This window comes from Anolis sagrei, chromosome 10 (assembly GCF_037176765.1).
Source record: "Anolis sagrei isolate rAnoSag1 chromosome 10, rAnoSag1.mat, whole genome shotgun sequence".
NCBI classification, from domain to species: Eukaryota; Metazoa; Chordata; class Lepidosauria; order Squamata; family Dactyloidae; genus Anolis; species Anolis sagrei.
The window spans coordinates 29,068,212-29,087,095 of record NC_090030.1 but is presented as its reverse complement, the minus strand read 5'-3'; positions in this window follow the sequence as shown (position 1 = coordinate 29,087,095).

The window sequence follows — 18,884 nt, the reverse complement described above, 5'->3', positions numbered from 1 at the left end:
GAGTTCCACTGCTGAACATCTCTCACAGTCATAGAATCATAGAATCATAGAATCAAAGAGTTGGAAGAGACCTCATGGGCCATCCAGTCCAACCCCCTGCCAAGAAGCAGGAATATTGCATTCAAATCACCCCTGACAGATGGCCATCCAGCCTCTGTTTAAAAGCTTCCAAAGAAGGAGCCTCCACCACACTCCAGGGCAGAGAGTTCCACTGCTGAACGGCTCTCACAGTCAGGAAGTTCTTCCTCATGTTCAGATGGAATCTCCTCTCTTGTAGTTTGAAGCCATTGTTCCGCGTCCTAGTCTCCAAGGAAGCAGAAAACAAGCTTGCTCCCTCCTCCCTGTGGCTTCCTCTCACATATTTATACATGGCCATCATATCTCCTCTCAGCCTTCTCTTCTTCAGGCTAAACATGCCCAGCTCCTTAAGCCGCTCCTCATAGGGCTTGTTCTCCAAACCCTTGATCATTTTAGTCGCTCTCCTCTGGACACATTCCAGCTTGTCAATATCTCTCTTGAACTGTGGTGCCCAGAATTGGACACAATATTCCAAGTGTTGTCTAACCAAAGCAGAATAGAGGGGTAGCATGACTACCCTAGATCTAGACACTATGCTCCTCTTGATGCAGGCCAAAATCCCATTGACTTTTTTTTGCCACCACATCACATTGTTGGCTCATGTTTAACTTGTTGTCCACAAGGACTCCAAGATCTAGGTTCTTGTGGGGTTTTTTGGGCTATAGGGCCATGTCCTAGAGGCATTTCTCCTGACGTTTCTCCAAGATCTTTTTCACACGTACTGCTCTCGAGCCAGGCATTGTCCCCCATTCTGTATCTTTGCATTTTGTTTTTCCTGCCAAAGTGGAGTATCTTGCATTTGTCCCTGTTGAACTTCATTTTGTTAGTTTTGGCCCATCTCTCTAATCTGTCAAGATCGTTTTGAATCCTGCTCCTGTCCTCTGGAGTATTGGCTATCCCTCCCAATTTGGTGTCGTCTGCAAACTTGGTGATCCTGCCTTCTAGCCCTTCATCTAAGTCATTAATAAAGATCCTGAACAGGATCGGGCCCAGGACGGAACCCTGCTTGTGGCACTCCGCTCGTCGCTTCTTTCCAGGATGAAGAGGAAGCATTGGGAAGAATCACTCTCTGGGTTCGTCCATTTAACCAATTATAGATCCACCTCACCGTAGTTTTGCCTAGTCCACTTTGGACTAGTTTCCTTGCCAGAAGGTCGTGGGGGACCTTGTCGAAGGCCTTACTGAAATCCAGGTACGCTCCATCCACGGCATTCCCCGCATCTACCCAGCTTGTAACTCTATCAAAAAAAGAGATCAGATGAGTCTGGCATGACTTGTTTTTGATAAATCCATGTTGACTATTAGCAATGACCGCATTTGTTTCTAAGTGTTTGCAGACCACTTCCTTAACAATCTTTTCCAAAATTTTGCCTGGTATTGACATGAGGCTGACCGGACCGTAATTGTTTGGGTCATCCTTTTTTCCCTTCTTGAAGATTGGGACCACATTGGCCCTCCTCCAATCTGATCGGTCTTCTCCCGTTCTCCAAGAACTCTCAAAGATGGTGGTCGGGCATCCGGACAACATGGCCGATCCAATGGAGTTGATGGCGGAGGACCATCACTTCAGTGCTGGTGGTCTTTGCTTCTTCCAGCATGCTGACTTTTGTCCGCTTGTCTTCCCAAGAGCACATTGGCCCTCCTCCAATCTGCTGGAACTTCTCCCGTTCTCCAAGTACTCTCAAAGGTTATTGCCAATGGTTCTGAAATGACTTCCACTAGTTCCTTCAATACTCTTGGGTGTAGTTGATCTGCCCCTGGGGGCTTGAACTCATTTAGAGTGGCCAGGTATTCCTGGACGACTTGTTTCCCAATTTGGGGTTGGATGTCCTCTAATCCCTCATCCACTCCGTCTTGCTGAGGTTGAAGATGTCTTTCTTTTTTTATTTAACGGTGCTTCTTTTTTGACTTGGGTGATGGTTGGAGTTTTGGTGATGGATATCCCTTTTGGCAGCTGAATCAGAAATCCCAAATGGAGGAATTGTATTAAGGGGTCGCGGCATTAAAAAAGTTGAGCACCACTGCTCTAGCTACTGAACAAGGGAGTTCAATGAAACACCTATTTATATTGTGTTGGAGTATTTAAGAAGAAGCCAACACCGCCTTATTATTCTGTTGAAGGTACAACTGCCAAGTGTGCAATCTACTGGATAATCTACTGAGACTTCAGAGACAGCTTGTAAAATTGACAGTGATGTTTCTACTCCAATCTTTGTCACTCTCTCCAGCTGAGTGCTATGGACATGTCTAAGACTTAAGAATGAATGATTGATCTCCTGAACTAATCATGTTCAGCGGTGCTGATTTCTTTAATGGATGTTTCTTTAAACAGAAGGGCGAAGATGGGCAGAAAGTGACATGGAGCTAAATCCGGTTGTTAATTTGCAACTGCAGAAAATGGACTGATTTGATGAGGACTGAATAACCAGCCACCAGAAAGTCTGCTCTGCTTGCAACTAGCAATTGCATTTAATTTATCAAAGGTGGTTTAGAATACATTCAGGAGTTTCTTGGTGATGCTCTCATTTAGATACTTGCTGGATGTGGTCCTCCAAGCAATGGTAGCTGGAGGCTTCCATATCTTACTTACTTTAGTTAGGCAGTCCCTTGTAGCCCGAGGATGATGGTCCTCCAAGTGTAGTGTCTTGGTGGTGGGTCCATAAGTGGCTGTGGAGGCTACCTTTAAGATATGGATCTTACTTACTTTAGTTAGGTAGTCCCTTGTAGCCCGAGGATGATGGTCCTCCAAGTGTAGTGTCTTGGTGGTGGGTCCGTAAGTGGCTGTGGAGGCTACCATTAAGATATGGATCTTACTTACTTTAGTTAGGCAGTCCCTTGTAGCCCGAGGATGATGGTCCTCCAAGTGTAGTGTCTTGGTGGTGGGTCCGTAAGTGGCTGTGGAGGCTACCATTAAGATATGGATCTTACTTACTTTAGTTAGGCAGTCCCTTGTAGCCCGAGGATGATGGTCCTCCAAGTGTAGTGTCTTGGTGGTGGGTCCGTAAGTGGCTGTGGAGGCTACCATTAAGATATGGATCTTACTTACTTTAGTTAGGCAGTCCCTTGTAGCCCGAGGATGATGGTCCTCCAAGTGTAGTGTCTTGGTGGTGGGTCCGTAAGTGGCTGTGGAGGCTACCATTAAGATATGGATCTTACTTACTTTAGTTAGGCAGTCCCTTGTAGCCCGAGGATGATGGTCCTCCAAGTGTAGTGTCTTGGTGGTGGGTCCGTAAGTGGCTGTGGAGGCTACCATTAAGATATGGATCTTACTTACTTTAGTTAGGCAGTCCCTTGTAGCCCGAGGATGATGGTCCTCCAAGTGTAGTGTCTTGGTGGTGGGTCCGTAAGTGGCTGTGGAGGCTACCATTAAGATATGGATCTTACTTACTTTAGTTAGGCAGTCCCTTGTAGCCCGAGGATGATGGTCCTCCAAGTGTAGTGTCTTGGTGGTGGGTCCATAAGTGGCTGTGGAGGCTACCTTTAAGATATGGATCTTACTTACTTTAGTTAGGTAGTCCCTTGTAGCCCGAGGATGATGGTCCTCCAAGTGTAGTGTCTTGGTGGTGGGTCCGTAAGTGGCTGTGGAGGCTACCATTAAGATATGGATCTTACTTACTTTAGTTAGGCAGTCCCTTGTAGCCCGAGGATGATGGTCCTCCAAGTGTAGTGTCTTGGTGGTGGGTCCGTAAGTGGCTGTGGAGGCTACCATTAAGATATGGATCTTACTTACTTTAGTTAGGCAGTCCCTTGTAGCCCGAGGATGATGGTCCTCCAAGTGTAGTGTCTTGGTGGTGGGTCCGTAAGTGGCTGTGGAGGCTACCATTAAGATATGGATCTTACTTACTTTAGTTAGGCAGTCCCTTGTAGCCCGAGGATGATGGTCCTCCAAGTGTAGTGTCTTGGTGGTGGGTCCGTAAGTGGCTGTGGAGGCTACCATTAAGATATGGATCTTACTTACTTTAGTTAGGCAGTCCCTTGTAGCCCGAGGATGATGGTCCTCCAAGTGTAGTGTCTTGGTGGTGGGTCCGTAAGTGGCTGTGGAGGCTACCATTAAGATATGGATCTTACTTACTTTAGTTAGGCAGTCCCTTGTAGCCCGAGGATGATGGTCCTCCAAGTGTAGTGTCTTGGTGGTGGGTCCGTAAGTGGCTGTGGAGGCTACCATTAAGATATGGATCTTACTTACTTTAGTTAGGCAGTCCCTTGTAGCCCGAGGATGATGGTCCTCCAAGTGTAGTGTCTTGGTGGTGGGTCCGTAAGTGGCTGTGGAGGCTACCATTAAGATATGGATCTTACTTACTTTAGTTAGGCAGTCCCTTGTAGCCCGAGGATGATGGTCCTCCAAGTGTAGTGTCTTGGTGGTGGGTCCGTAAGTGGCTGTGGAGGCTACCATTAAGATATGGATCTTACTTACTTTAGTTAGGCAGTCCCTTGTAGCCCGAGGATGATGGTCCTCCAAGTGTAGTGTCTTGGTGGTGGGTCCGTAAGTGGCTGTGGAGGCTACCATTAAGATATGGATCTTACTTACTTTAGTTAGGCAGTCCCTTGTAGCCCGAGGATGATGGTCCTCCAAGTGTAGTGTCTTGGTGGTGGGTCCGTAAGTGGCTGTGGAGGCTACCATTAAGATATGGATCTTACTTACTTTAGTTAGGCAGTCCCTTGTAGCCCGAGGATGATGGTCCTCCAAGTGTAGTGTCTTGGTGGTGGGTCCGTAAGTGGCTGTGGAGGCTACCATTAAGATATGGATCTTACTTACTTTAGTTAGGCAGTCCCTTGTAGCCCGAGGATGATGGTCCTCCAAGTGTAGTGTCTTGGTGGTGGGTCCGTAAGTGGCTGTGGAGGCTACCATTAAGATATGGATCTTACTTACTTTAGTTAGGCAGTCCCTTGTAGCCCGAGGATGATGGTCCTCCAAGTGTAGTGTCTTGGTGGTGGGTCCGTAAGTGGCTGTGGAGGCTACCATTAAGATATGGATCTTACTTACTTTAGTTAGGCAGTCCCTTGTAGCCCGAGGATGATGGTCCTCCAAGTGTAGTGTCTTGGTGGTGGGTCCGTAAGTGGCTGTGGAGGCTACCATTAAGATATGGATCTTACTTACTTTAGTTAGGCAGTCCCTTGTAGCCCGAGGATGATGGTCCTCCAAGTGTAGTGTCTTGGTGGTGGGTCCGTAAGTGGCTGTGGAGGCTACCATTAAGATATGGATCTTACTTACTTTAGTTAGGCAGTCCCTTGTAGCCCGAGGATGATGGTCCTCCAAGTGTAGTGTCTTGGTGGTGGGTCCGTAAGTGGCTGTGGAGGCTACCATTAAGATATGGATCTTACTTACTTTAGTTAGGCAGTCCCTTGTAGCCCGAGGATGATGGTCCTCCAAGTGTAGTGTCTTGGTGGTGGGTCCGTAAGTGGCTGTGGAGGCTACCATTAAGATATGGATCTTACTTACTTTAGTTAGGCAGTCCCTTGTAGCCCGAGGATGATGGTCCTCCAAGTGTAGTGTCTTGGTGGTGGGTCCGTAAGTGGCTGTGGAGGCTACCATTAAGATATGGATCTTACTTACTTTAGTTAGGCAGTCCCTTGTAGCCCGAGGATGATGGTCCTCCAAGTGTAGTGTCTTGGTGGTGGGTCCGTAAGTGGCTGTGGAGGCTACCATTAAGATATGGATCTTACTTACTTTAGTTAGGCAGTCCCTTGTAGCCCGAGGATGATGGTCCTCCAAGTGTAGTGTCTTGGTGGTGGGTCCGTAAGTGGCTGTGGAGGCTACCATTAAGATATGGATCTTACTTACTTTAGTTAGGCAGTCCCTTGTAGCCCGAGGATGATGGTCCTCCAAGTGTAGTGTCTTGGTGGTGGGTCCGTAAGTGGCTGTGGAGGCTACCATTAAGATATGGATCTTACTTACTTTAGTTAGGCAGTCCCTTGTAGCCCGAGGATGATGGTCCTCCAAGTGTAGTGTCTTGGTGGTGGGTCCGTAAGTGGCTGTGGAGGCTACCATTAAGATATGGATCTTACTTACTTTAGTTAGGCAGTCCCTTGTAGCCCGAGGATGATGGTCCTCCAAGTGTAGTGTCTTGGTGGTGGGTCCGTAAGTGGCTGTGGAGGCTACCATTAAGATATGGATCTTACTTACTTTAGTTAGGCAGTCCCTTGTAGCCCGAGGATGATGGTCCTCCAAGTGTAGTGTCTTGGTGGTGGGTCCGTAAGTGGCTGTGGAGGCTACCATTAAGATATGGATCTTACTTACTTTAGTTAGGCAGTCCCTTGTAGCCCGAGGATGATGGTCCTCCAAGTGTAGTGTCTTGGTGGTGGGTCCGTAAGTGGCTGTGGAGGCTACCATTAAGATATGGATCTTACTTACTTTAGTTAGGCAGTCCCTTGTAGCCCGAGGATGATGGTCCTCCAAGTGTAGTGTCTTGGTGGTGGGTCCGTAAGTGGCTGTGGAGGCTACCATTAAGATATGGATCTTACTTACTTTAGTTAGGCAGTCCCTTGTAGCCCGAGGATGATGGTCCTCCAAGTGTAGTGTCTTGGTGGTGGGTCCGTAAGTGGCTGTGGAGGCTACCATTAAGATATGGATCTTACTTACTTTAGTTAGGCAGTCCCTTGTAGCCCGAGGATGATGGTCCTCCAAGTGTAGTGTCTTGGTGGTGGGTCCGTAAGTGGCTGTGGAGGCTACCATTAAGATATGGATCTTACTTACTTTAGTTAGGCAGTCCCTTGTAGCCCGAGGATGATGGTCCTCCAAGTGTAGTGTCTTGGTGGTGGGTCCGTAAGTGGCTGTGGAGGCTACCATTAAGATATGGATCTTACTTACTTTAGTTAGGCAGTCCCTTGTAGCCCGAGGATGATGGTCCTCCAAGTGTAGTGTCTTGGTGGTGGGTCCGTAAGTGGCTGTGGAGGCTACCATTAAGATATGGATCTTACTTACTTTAGTTAGGCAGTCCCTTGTAGCCCGAGGATGATGGTCCTCCAAGTGTAGTGTCTTGGTGGTGGGTCCGTAAGTGGCTGTGGAGGCTACCATTAAGATATGGATCTTACTTACTTTAGTTAGGCAGTCCCTTGTAGCCCGAGGATGATGGTCCTCCAAGTGTAGTGTCTTGGTGGTGGGTCCGTAAGTGGCTGTGGAGGCTACCATTAAGATATGGATCTTACTTACTTTAGTTAGGCAGTCCCTTGTAGCCCGAGGATGATGGTCCTCCAAGTGTAGTGTCTTGGTGGTGGGTCCGTAAGTGGCTGTGGAGGCTACCATTAAGATATGGATCTTACTTACTTTAGTTAGGCAGTCCCTTGTAGCCCGAGGATGATGGTCCTCCAAGTGTAGTGTCTTGGTGGTGGGTCCGTAAGTGGCTGTGGAGGCTACCATTAAGATATGGATCTTACTTACTTTAGTTAGGCAGTCCCTTGTAGCCCGAGGATGATGGTCCTCCAAGTGTAGTGTCTTGGTGGTGGGTCCGTAAGTGGCTGTGGAGGCTACCATTAAGATATGGATCTTACTTACTTTAGTTAGGCAGTCCCTTGTAGCCCGAGGATGATGGTCCTCCAAGTGTAGTGTCTTGGTGGTGGGTCCGTAAGTGGCTGTGGAGGCTACCATTAAGATATGGATCTTACTTACTTTAGTTAGGCAGTCCCTTGTAGCCCGAGGATGATGGTCCTCCAAGTGTAGTGTCTTGGTGGTGGGTCCGTAAGTGGCTGTGGAGGCTACCATTAAGATATGGATCTTACTTACTTTAGTTAGGCAGTCCCTTGTAGCCCGAGGATGATGGTCCTCCAAGTGTAGTGTCTTGGTGGTGGGTCCGTAAGTGGCTGTGGAGGCTACCATTAAGATATGGATCTTACTTACTTTAGTTAGGCAGTCCCTTGTAGCCCGAGGATGATGGTCCTCCAAGTGTAGTGTCTTGGTGGTGGGTCCGTAAGTGGCTGTGGAGGCTACCATTAAGATATGGATCTTACTTACTTTAGTTAGGCAGTCCCTTGTAGCCCGAGGATGATGGTCCTCCAAGTGTAGTGTCTTGGTGGTGGGTCCGTAAGTGGCTGTGGAGGCTACCATTAAGATATGGATCTTACTTACTTTAGTTAGGCAGTCCCTTGTAGCCCGAGGATGATGGTCCTCCAAGTGTAGTGTCTTGGTGGTGGGTCCGTAAGTGGCTGTGGAGGCTACCATTAAGATATGGATCTTACTTACTTTAGTTAGGCAGTCCCTTGTAGCCCGAGGATGATGGTCCTCCAAGTGTAGTGTCTTGGTGGTGGGTCCGTAAGTGGCTGTGGAGGCTACCATTAAGATATGGATCTTACTTACTTTAGTTAGGCAGTCCCTTGTAGCCCGAGGATGATGGTCCTCCAAGTGTAGTGTCTTGGTGGTGGGTCCGTAAGTGGCTGTGGAGGCTACCATTAAGATATGGATCTTACTTACTTTAGTTAGGCAGTCCCTTGTAGCCCGAGGATGATGGTCCTCCAAGTGTAGTGTCTTGGTGGTGGGTCCGTAAGTGGCTGTGGAGGCTACCATTAAGATATGGATCTTACTTACTTTAGTTAGGCAGTCCCTTGTAGCCCGAGGATGATGGTCCTCCAAGTGTAGTGTCTTGGTGGTGGGTCCGTAAGTGGCTGTGGAGGCTACCATTAAGATATGGATCTTACTTACTTTAGTTAGGCAGTCCCTTGTAGCCCGAGGATGATGGTCCTCCAAGTGTAGTGTCTTGGTGGTGGGTCCGTAAGTGGCTGTGGAGGCTACCATTAAGATATGGATCTTACTTACTTTAGTTAGGCAGTCCCTTGTAGCCCGAGGATGATGGTCCTCCAAGTGTAGTGTCTTGGTGGTGGGTCCGTAAGTGGCTGTGGAGGCTACCATTAAGATATGGATCTTACTTACTTTAGTTAGGCAGTCCCTTGTAGCCCGAGGATGATGGTCCTCCAAGTGTAGTGTCTTGGTGGTGGGTCCGTAAGTGGCTGTGGAGCCCTATTCTTTTTTTAAAAAAACTAATTTTTATTGAAATAAAAATGGAGTGGGCAGATCAAAAGACAACCTGGCAAAAAGACAACTTACCATCCAGTCAGCCTCACGTCGATACCAGGCAAGATTCTGGAAAAGATTATTAAGGAAGTAATCTGCAAACACTTAGAAACAAATGTGGTCATCACTAATATCAACATGGATTTATCAAAAACAAGTCATGTCAGACTCATCTGATCTCTTTTTTCAATAGAGTCACAAGCTGGGTAGATGCGGGGAATGCCATGGATGGAGCGTACCTGGATTTCAGTAAGGCCTTCGACAAGATCCCCCATGACCTTCTGGCAAGGAAACTAGTCCAATGTGGGCTAGGCAAAACTATGGTGAGGTGGATCTGTAACTGGTTAAGTGGACGAACCCAGAGGGTGACTCTCCCCAATGCTTCCTCTTCATCCTGGAAAGAAGTGACAAGTGGAGTGCCGCAGGGTTCCGTCCTGGGCCCGGTCCTGTTCAACATCTTTATTAATGACTTAGATGAAGGGTTAGAAGGCAGGATCATCAAGTTTGCAGACGACACCAAATTGGGAGGGATAGTCAATACTCCAGAGGACAGGAGCAGGATTCAAAACAATCTTGACAGATTAGAGAAATGGGCCAAAACTAACAAAATGAAGTTCAACAGTGACAAATGCAAGATACTCCACTTAGGCAGAAAAAATGAAATGCAAAGAGACAGAATGGGGGACAATGCCTGGCTCAAGAGCAGTATGTGTGAAAAAGATCTTGGAGTCATGGTGGACAACAAGTTAAACATGAGCCAACAATGAGATGTGGCGGTAAAAAAAGCCAATGGGATTTTGGCTTGCATCAATAGTAGCATCATGTCTAGATCTAGGGAAATCATGCTCCCCCTCTATTCCGCTTTGGTTAGACCACACCTGGAATATTGCGTCCAATTCTGGGCACCACAATTCAAGAGAGATATTGACAAGCTGGAATGCGTCCAGAGGAGGGCAACTAAAATGATCAAGGGTCTGGAGAACAAGCCCTATGAGGAGCGGCTTAAGGAGCTGGGCATGTTTAGCCTGAAGAAGAGAAGGTTGAGAGGAGATATGATAGCCATGTATAAATATGTGAGAGGAAGCCACAGGGAGGAGGGAGCAAGCTTGTTTTCTGCTTCCCTGGAGACTAGGACACAATGGAACAATGGCTTCAAACTACAAGAGAGGAGATTCCATCTGAACATGAGGAAGAACTTCATGACTGTGAGAGCCGTTCAGCAGTGGAACTCTCTGCCCTGGAGTGTGGTGGAGGCTCCTTCTTTGGAAGCTTTTAGACAGAGGCTGCATGGCCATCTGTCAGGGGTGATTTGAATGCAATATACCTGCTTCTTGGCAGGGGGTTGGACTGGATGGTCCAGGAGGTCTCTTCCAACTCTTTGATTCTTTGATTCTACGATTTTATGAAAAGCCAGGAAACAAAATGGGTCAAGGTTTACCCAGATTGCACAACCCTAGTTGTGCAAATACCTGGCTTAGTAGTAGCTGTGATTGTGCTTTGGGAGGGAGGGGATGTTCTACTCCCCGTCTTCCTTTTTTCATTTCAAAGAGACAATATGTTCTTCTCCAGTGTTTTGACTGGCAGGGCTGACCTGAGGAAGCCCAAGGGGCAAAATCTTCAGGGCCCTGTCCTCCCATGGCTTTCACGGTTCCAAAACATTGCAAAATAAATGCTGGCATCATAACAGCTGCAAGAGTGGCTATAATATCTGGTTTCAGCTGCCTTGCCGATTGCTATAACATCTAAGCTTCCCATAATATGGTGTCAGAGGTCGAATTTTAATCCCATTTAGAAATAGAATAAGAGTGAGAAGAAGACAGGCAGGGAGATAGGCACTAAATGCATCATCAAAGCCGAGGATCAAAGAGGATACCAGTTTGCATGAAATTCCCATGGAGATAGATCAGTGGTGGGCCGCGAGACCTAAAACAAGAACCATGGCTCTAGAGCAGTGTTTCTCAACCTTCCCAATGCCGCAACCATTTAATACAGTTCCTCATGTTGTGGTGACCCCCAACCATAACATTAATTTTGTTGCTACTTCAAAACTGTCATTTTCTTATTATTATGAATAGGAAAATTTCCTATTATAAGTGGGATACAAGAACATTCATTCCATACTGTAAATGCACCAAGAGAAGGGTATGGACCTTGGAAAACTATGACTCCCAGGATCGCACAGGATGGAGATACAGCATAATAATAATAATAATAATAATAATAATAATAATAATATTTAGAATGTTTCCCAACTGCACTTATTTACCAGTGCAGATGCGACCAGAGAAGGGTATGGACCTTGGGAAACTATAACTCCCAGGACAGCATAGTACAAAGTTATGGTATTTAAAGTGGGATTCAAGAGCATTGATTTCATAGTGTAAATGCACCAAGAGAAGAGTATGGACTTTGAGAAACTCTAATTCCCAGGACCCTAAACAGACATTATTACAGGCCCAGCGTGCGACAGCACACATAGAATCATAGAATCATAGAGTTGGAAGAGACCTCATGGGCCATTCAGTCCAACCCCATTCTTCCAAGAAGCAGGAATATTGCAATCAAAGCACCCCTGACAGATGACCATCCAGCCTCTGTTTGAAAGCTTCCAAAGATGGAGCCTCCACCACACTCCGAGGCAGAGAGTTCCACTGCTGAATGGCTCTCACAGTCAGGAAGTTCTTCCTAATATTCGGATGGAATCTCCTTTCTTGTAGTTTGAAACCATTGCTCCGCATCCTAGTCTCCAGGGCAGCAGAAAATAAGCTTGCTCCCCCCACCCCCATGACTTCCCCTCACTTATTTATACATGGCTATCATGTCTCCTCTCAGCCTTCTCTTCTTCAGGCTAAACTTGTCTAGCTCTTTAATCCACTCCTCATAGGGCTTGTTCTCCAGACCCTTGATTATTTTAGCCTCCCTTCTCTGGACACATTCCAGCTTGTCAACATCTCCCTTCAATTGTGGTGCCCAGAATTGGACACAATATTCCAGGTGTGGTCTAACCAAAGCGGAATAGAGGGGTAGCATTACCTCCCTAGATCTAGACATTATGCTCCTCTTGATGCAGGCCAAAATCCCATTGGCTTTTTTTGCCGCCACATTATTGGCTCATGTTTAACTTGTTGTCGACGAGGACTCCAAGATCTTTTTCACACGTACTGCTCTCGAGCCAGGCATTGTCCCCCATTCTGTATCTTTGCATTTCGTTTTTTCTGCCTAAGTGGAGTATCTTGTTTCAGGGACTCCAAGTGGGGAGGGGAGAGAAGGTGTGCTCTCCCTTAAATCATTGTCCCAAATCCCTCCAGTATTTTCTGTTGGTCATTGAGGTTCTGTGTGGGAGTTTGACCCAATTCTATTGGTGGGGGTCATAATGTTCTTTAATTGTAGGTGAATGATAAATCCCAGCAACTACAACTCCAAATGTCAAGGACTATTTTCCCCAAACTCTGCCAGTGTTTACATTTGGGCATATTGAGTATTTGTGCCACGTTTGGTCAAAATCCATCATTGTTTGAGTCCACAGTGCTCTCTGCATGTAGGTGAACTACAACTCCAAAACTCAAGGTCAATGCCCACCAGATACTTCCATTATTTCGGTTGGTTGTGGGAGTTCTGTGTGCTAAGACTGATTTGATTCCATTGTTGGTGGAGTTCAGAATACTCTTTGATTGTAGGTGAATGATAAATCCCAGCAACTACAACTCCCTAATGTCAAGGACTATTTCCCCCAAACTCTGCAGTGTTTACATTTGGGCATATTGAGTATTTGTGCCAAGTTTGGTCCAGATCCATCATTGTTTGAGTCCACAATGCTCCCTGGATGTAAGTGAACTACGATTCCAAAACTTAAGGTCCATGCTCATCAAATCCTCCCAGTATTTTCTGTGGGTCATGGGAGTTCTTGGTGCTAAGTTTGGTTCAATTCAATTGTTGATGAAGTTCAGAAGGCTCTTTGATTGTAGGTGAACTGTGAATCCTGGCAACTACAACTCCCAAATATCAAGGTCTATTTCCCCCAAACTCCATCTGTGTTCATATTTGGGTGTATTGAGTGCTTGTTCCAAGTTTAGTCCAGATCCATCATTGTTTGAGTCCATAGTGCTCTCTGGATGTAGGTGAACTACAACTCCCAAACTCAAGAGCAATGCCCACCAAACCCTTCCAGTATTTTCTGTTGGTCAAAGGAATTCTGTATGCCACGTTTGGTTCAATGCCATCATTGGTGGAGTTCAGAATGATCTTTGATTGTAGGTGAACTATAAATCCCAGCAACTACAACTCCCAAATGACAAAATCATAATTTTTGAGTGATGGTCACTCCTCGTGTTGTGTGTTGTTTTGTTGCCAAATTTGGTGTGATTTTGTTCATTGGTTCTTTTGTTTTTAAGGCACTCAGTATGCACAGAGCATTTATATATATATATAGATTATTATTATAGGAGCCCCCGGTGGTGCAGTGGATTAAATCCCTGTGCCGGTAGGACTGAAGACTGACAGGTCACAGGTTCGAATCCGGGGAGAGGTGGATGAGCTCCCTCTGTCAGCTCTAGCTCCTCATGCGAGGACATGAGAGAAGCCTCCCACAAGGATGATAAAAACACCAAATCATCCAGGCATCCCCTGGGCAACGTCCTTGCAGATGGCCAATTCTCTCACACCAGAAGTGACTTGCAGTTTCTCAATTCGCTCCTGACACGAAAATAATAATAGAATCATAGAATCAAAGAGTTGGAAGAGACCTCATGGGCCATCCAGTCCAACCCCCTGCCAAGAAGCAGGAATATTGCATTCAAATCACCCCTGACAGATGGCCATCCAGCCTCTGTTTAAAAGCTTCAGTGACAAGGAGTCTCCACCACACTCCGGGGCAGAGAGTTCCACTGCTGAATGGCTCTCACAGTCAGGAAGTTCTTCTTCATGTTCAGGTGGAATCTCCTCTCTTGTAGTTTGAAGCCATTGTTCCATTGTGTCCTAGTCTCCAAGGAAGCAGAAAACAAGCTTGCTCCCTCCTCCCTGTGGATTCCTCTCACATATTTATACATAGCTATCATATCTCCTCTCAGCCTTCTCTTCTTCGGGCTAAACATGCCCAGCTCCTTAAGCCGCTCCTCATAGGGCTTGTTCTGCAGACCCTTGATCATTTTAGTCGCTCTCCTCTGGACACATACCAGCTTATCAATATCTCTCTTGAATTGTGGTGCCCAGAATTGGACACAATATTCCAAGTTGTATCTTTGCATTTCGTTTTTCCTGCCAAAGTGGAGTATCTTGCATTTGTCACTGTTGAACTTCATTTTGTTAGTTTTGGCCCATCTCCCTAATCTGTCAAGATCGTTTTGAATCCTGCTCCTGTCAAAACAATCTTGACAGATTAGAGAGATGGGCCTAAACTAACAAAATGAAGTTCAACAGTGACAAATGCAAGATACTCCACTTTGGCAGGAAAAACGAAATGCAAAGATACAGAATGGGGGACAATGCCTGGCTCGAGAGCAGTACGTGTGAAAAAGATCTTGGAGTCCTCGTGGACAACAAGTTAAACATGAGCCAACAATGTGATGTGGCGGCAAAAAAAGCCAATGTAATTTTGGCCTGAAGTAATAGGAGCATAGTGTCTAGATCCAGGGAAGTCATGCTCCCCATGCTCTATTCTGCCTTGGTTAGACCACACCTGGAATATTGTGTCCAATTCTGGGCACCACAATTCAAGAGAGATATTGAAAAGCTGGAATGTGTCCAGAGGAAGGTGACGAAAATGATCAAGGGTCTGGAGAACAAGCCCTATGAGGAGCGGCTTAAGGAGCTGGGCATGTTTAGCCTGAAGAAGAGAAGGCTGAGAGGAGATATGATAGCCATGTATAAATATTTGAGAGGAAGCCACAGGGAGGAGGGAGCAAGCTTGTTTTCTGCTTCCTTGGAGACTAGGATGTGGAACAATGGCTTCAAACTACAAGAGAGGAGATTCCATCTGAACACGAGGAAGAACTTCCTGACTGTGAGAGCCATTCAGAAGTGGAACTCTGCTGGGAACCACCATTCAAGAGAGATATTGACAAGCTGGAATGTGTCCAGAGGAGAGCGACTAAAATGATAAAGGTTCTGGAGAACAAGCCCAATGAGGAGCGGCTTAAGGAGCTGGGCATGTTTAGCCTGAAGAAGAGAAGGCTGAGAGGAGATATGATAGCCATGTATAAATATGTGAGAGGAAGCCACAGGGCGGAGGGAGCAAGCTTGTTTTCTGCTTCCTTGAAGACTAGGATGTGGAACAATGGCTTCAAACTACAAGAGAGGAGATTCCATCTGAACACGAGGAAGAACTTCCTGACTGTGAGAGCCGTTCAGCAGTGGAACTCTGCTGGGCACCACCATTCAAGAGAGATATTGACAAGCTGGAATGTGTCCAGAGGAGAGTGACTAAAATGATAAAGGTTCTGGAGAACAAGCCCAATGAGGAGCGGCTTAAGGAGCTGGGCATGTTTAGCCTGAAGAAGAGAAGGCTGAGAGGAGATATGATGTATCTCCTGTATTATTATTGCTGTAAATGCCATGGGATAAAAAGACTGCTTGTTAAATAATGCCATCCGATATCCACATACACCATTTTGTGCCTCAACAGAATACTACTTCCTGTTGGCATCACTCCAATTAAAACCACTCTGACTGCCAGCACACACACACATATACACACACACATATCTTCCCATGACTTAAGATTCCTTTCCGTCAGTACACAAGATATCATCAGCGACGGCGAAAGCTTGCAAATTCCATCCAAGAAGGTCCAGTTCTCTCCCTGCGTGATAATAAAAGGATTATTATGTCCGGTAACCTATTTATGAAAAGGAAACAGTGCACTCCTTTCAGAAGCCATCAATTGCTTTAATAAGGAATTGAAAAGCTCGCCCTACTTTATATGCTGAGCACCATTCCAGTTGCATAAGGATTTACAATGGGGAAAAACAAAACTGGTTTTGTTGTAAATAAGAGCCATTGGTGGAGCGGGGTGGGCAGAAGAGGAAGGAGGAGAAAGGCAACGCTCCGCAATTGCATTTGCACCGAGGGGGGAAAAATGATTTACAGGCTAATAAGGATCTATCAGGCTGTGGTTAATTAAAAACCAGTTGCATGTGCGATGGGAATAAATAGATGTTGAAGACAACTGTGGTGAAAATTAAAGCCAAGGGACGCACATGAAAGCGAGGCATATTTGTTCCTGGGTTGAGCTGTCAAGTCAGCTTTGACTTATGAATGAGAAGCCTCCAATAGTTGAGGTCTTGCAGATGCAAAGCCATGGCTTCTTGGATTGGATCGATCCGTTTTTTTCCAACAGACTCCCCTGTTGGAAAAATTCCATCTGAACATGAGGAAGAACTTCCTGACTGTGAGAGCCGTTCAGCAGTGGAACTCTCTGCCCCAGAGTGTGGTGGAGGCTCCTTCTTTGGAAGCTTTTAAGCAGAGGCTGGATGGCCATTTGTCAGGGGTGATTTGAATGCAATATTCCTGCTTCTTGGCAGAATGGGGTTGGACTGGATGGCCCATGAGGTCTCTTCCAACTCTTTGATTTTATGATTCTATGATTCCCCATAGAATCATAGAATCAAAGAGTTGGAAGAGACCTCATGGGCCATCCAGTCCAACCCCCTGCTAAGAAGCAGGAATATTGCATTCAAGTCACCCCTGACAGATGGCCATCCAGCTTCTGTTTAAAAGCCTCCACCACACTCCGGAGCAGAGAGTTCCACTGCTGAATGGCTCTCACAGTCAGGAAGTTCTTCCTCATGTTCAGATGGAATCTCCTCTCTTGTAGTTTGAAGCCATTGTTCCGCGTCCTAGTCTCCAAGGAAGCAGAAAACAAGCTTGCTCCCTCCTCCCTGTGGCTTCCTCTCACATACTTATACATGGCTATCATATCCCCTCTCAGGCTTCTCTTCTTCAGGCTAAACATGCCCAGCTCCTCAAGCCGCTCCTCATAGGGCTTGTTCTCCAGACCCTTTATCATAGAATCATAGAATCAAAGAGTTGGAAGAGACCTCATGGGCCATCCAGTCCAACCCCATTCTGCCAAGAAGCAGGAATATTGCATTCAAATCACCCCTGACAGATGGCCATCCAGCCCCTGTTTAAAAGCTTCCAAAGAAGGAGCCTCCACCACACTCCGGGGCAGAGAGTTCCACTGCTGAACGGCTCTCACAGTCAGGAAGTTCTTCCTCATGTTCAGATGGAATCTCCTCTCTTGTAGTTTGAAGCCATTGTTCTGCGTCCTAGTCTCCAAGGAAGCAGAAAACAAGCTTGCTCCCTCCTCCCTGTGGCTTCCTCTCACATATTTATGCATGGCTATCATATCTCCTCTCAGCCTTCTCTTCTTCAGGCTAAGCATGCCCAGCTCCTCAAGCCGCTCCTCATAGGGCTTGTTCTCCAGACCCTTTATCATAGAATCATAGAATCATAGAATCAAAGAGTTGGAAGACACCTCATGGGCTATCCAGTCCAACCCCATTCTGCCACGAAGCAGGAATATTGCATTCAAATCACCCCTGACAGATGGCCATCCAGCCCCTGTTTAAAAGCTTCCAAAGAAGGAGGCTCCACCACACTCCGGGGCAGAGAGTTCCACTGCTGAACGGCTCTCACAGTCAGGAAGTTCTTCCTAATGTTCAGATGGAATCTCCTCTCTTGTAGTTTGAAGCCATTGTTCCGCGTCCTAGTCTCCAGGGAAGCAGAAAACAAGCTTGCTCCCTCCTCCTCCCTGTGGCTTCCTCTCACGTATTTATACATGGCTATCATATCCCCTCTCAGCCTTCTCTTCTTCAGGCTAAACATGCCCAGCTCCTCAAGCCTCTCCTCATAGGGCTTGTTCTCCAGACCCTTTATCATAGAATCATAGAATCAAAGAGTTGGAAGAGACCTCATGGGCCATCCAGTCCAACCCCATTCTGCCAAGAAGCAGGAATATTGCATTCAAATCACCCCTGACAGATGGCCATCCAGCCCCTGTTTAAAAGCTTCCAAAGAAGGAGCCCCCACCACACTCCGGGGCAGAGAGTTCCACTGCTGAACGGCTCTCACGGTCAGGAAGTTCTTCCTCATGTTCAGATGGAATCTCCTCTCTTGTAGTTTGAAGCCATTGTGCCGCGTCCTAGTCCCCAGGGAAGCAGAAAACAAGCTTGCTCCCTCCTCCCTGTGGCTTCCTCTCACATACTTATACATGGCTATCATATCCCCTCTCAGCCTTCTCTTCTTCAGGCTAAGCATGCCCAGCTCCTCAAGCCGCTCCTCATAGGGCTTGTTCTCCAGACCCTTTATCATAGAATCATAGAATCATAGAATCAAAGAGTTGGAAGAGACCTCATGGGCCATCCAGTCCAACCCCATTCTGCCAAGAAGCAGGAATATTGCATTCAAATCACCCCCGACAGATGGCCATCCAGCCCCTGTTTAAAAGCTTCCAAAGAAGGAGCCTCCACCACACTCCGGGGCAGAGAGTTCCACTGCTGAACGGCTCTCACAGTCAGGAAGTTCTTCCTCATGTTCAGATGGAATCTCCTCTCTTAGAATAGAATCATAGAATCATAGAATCAAAGAGTTGGAAGAGACCTCATGGGCCATCCAGTCCAACCCCATTCTGCCAAGAAGCAGGAATATTGCATTCAAATCACCCCTGACAGATGGCCATCCAGCTTCTGTTTAAAAGCCTCCACCACACTCCGGGGCAGAGAGTTCCACTGCTGAACGGCTCTCACAGTCAGGAAGTTCTTCCTCATGTTCAGATGGAATCTCCTCTCTTGTAGTTTGAAGCCATTGT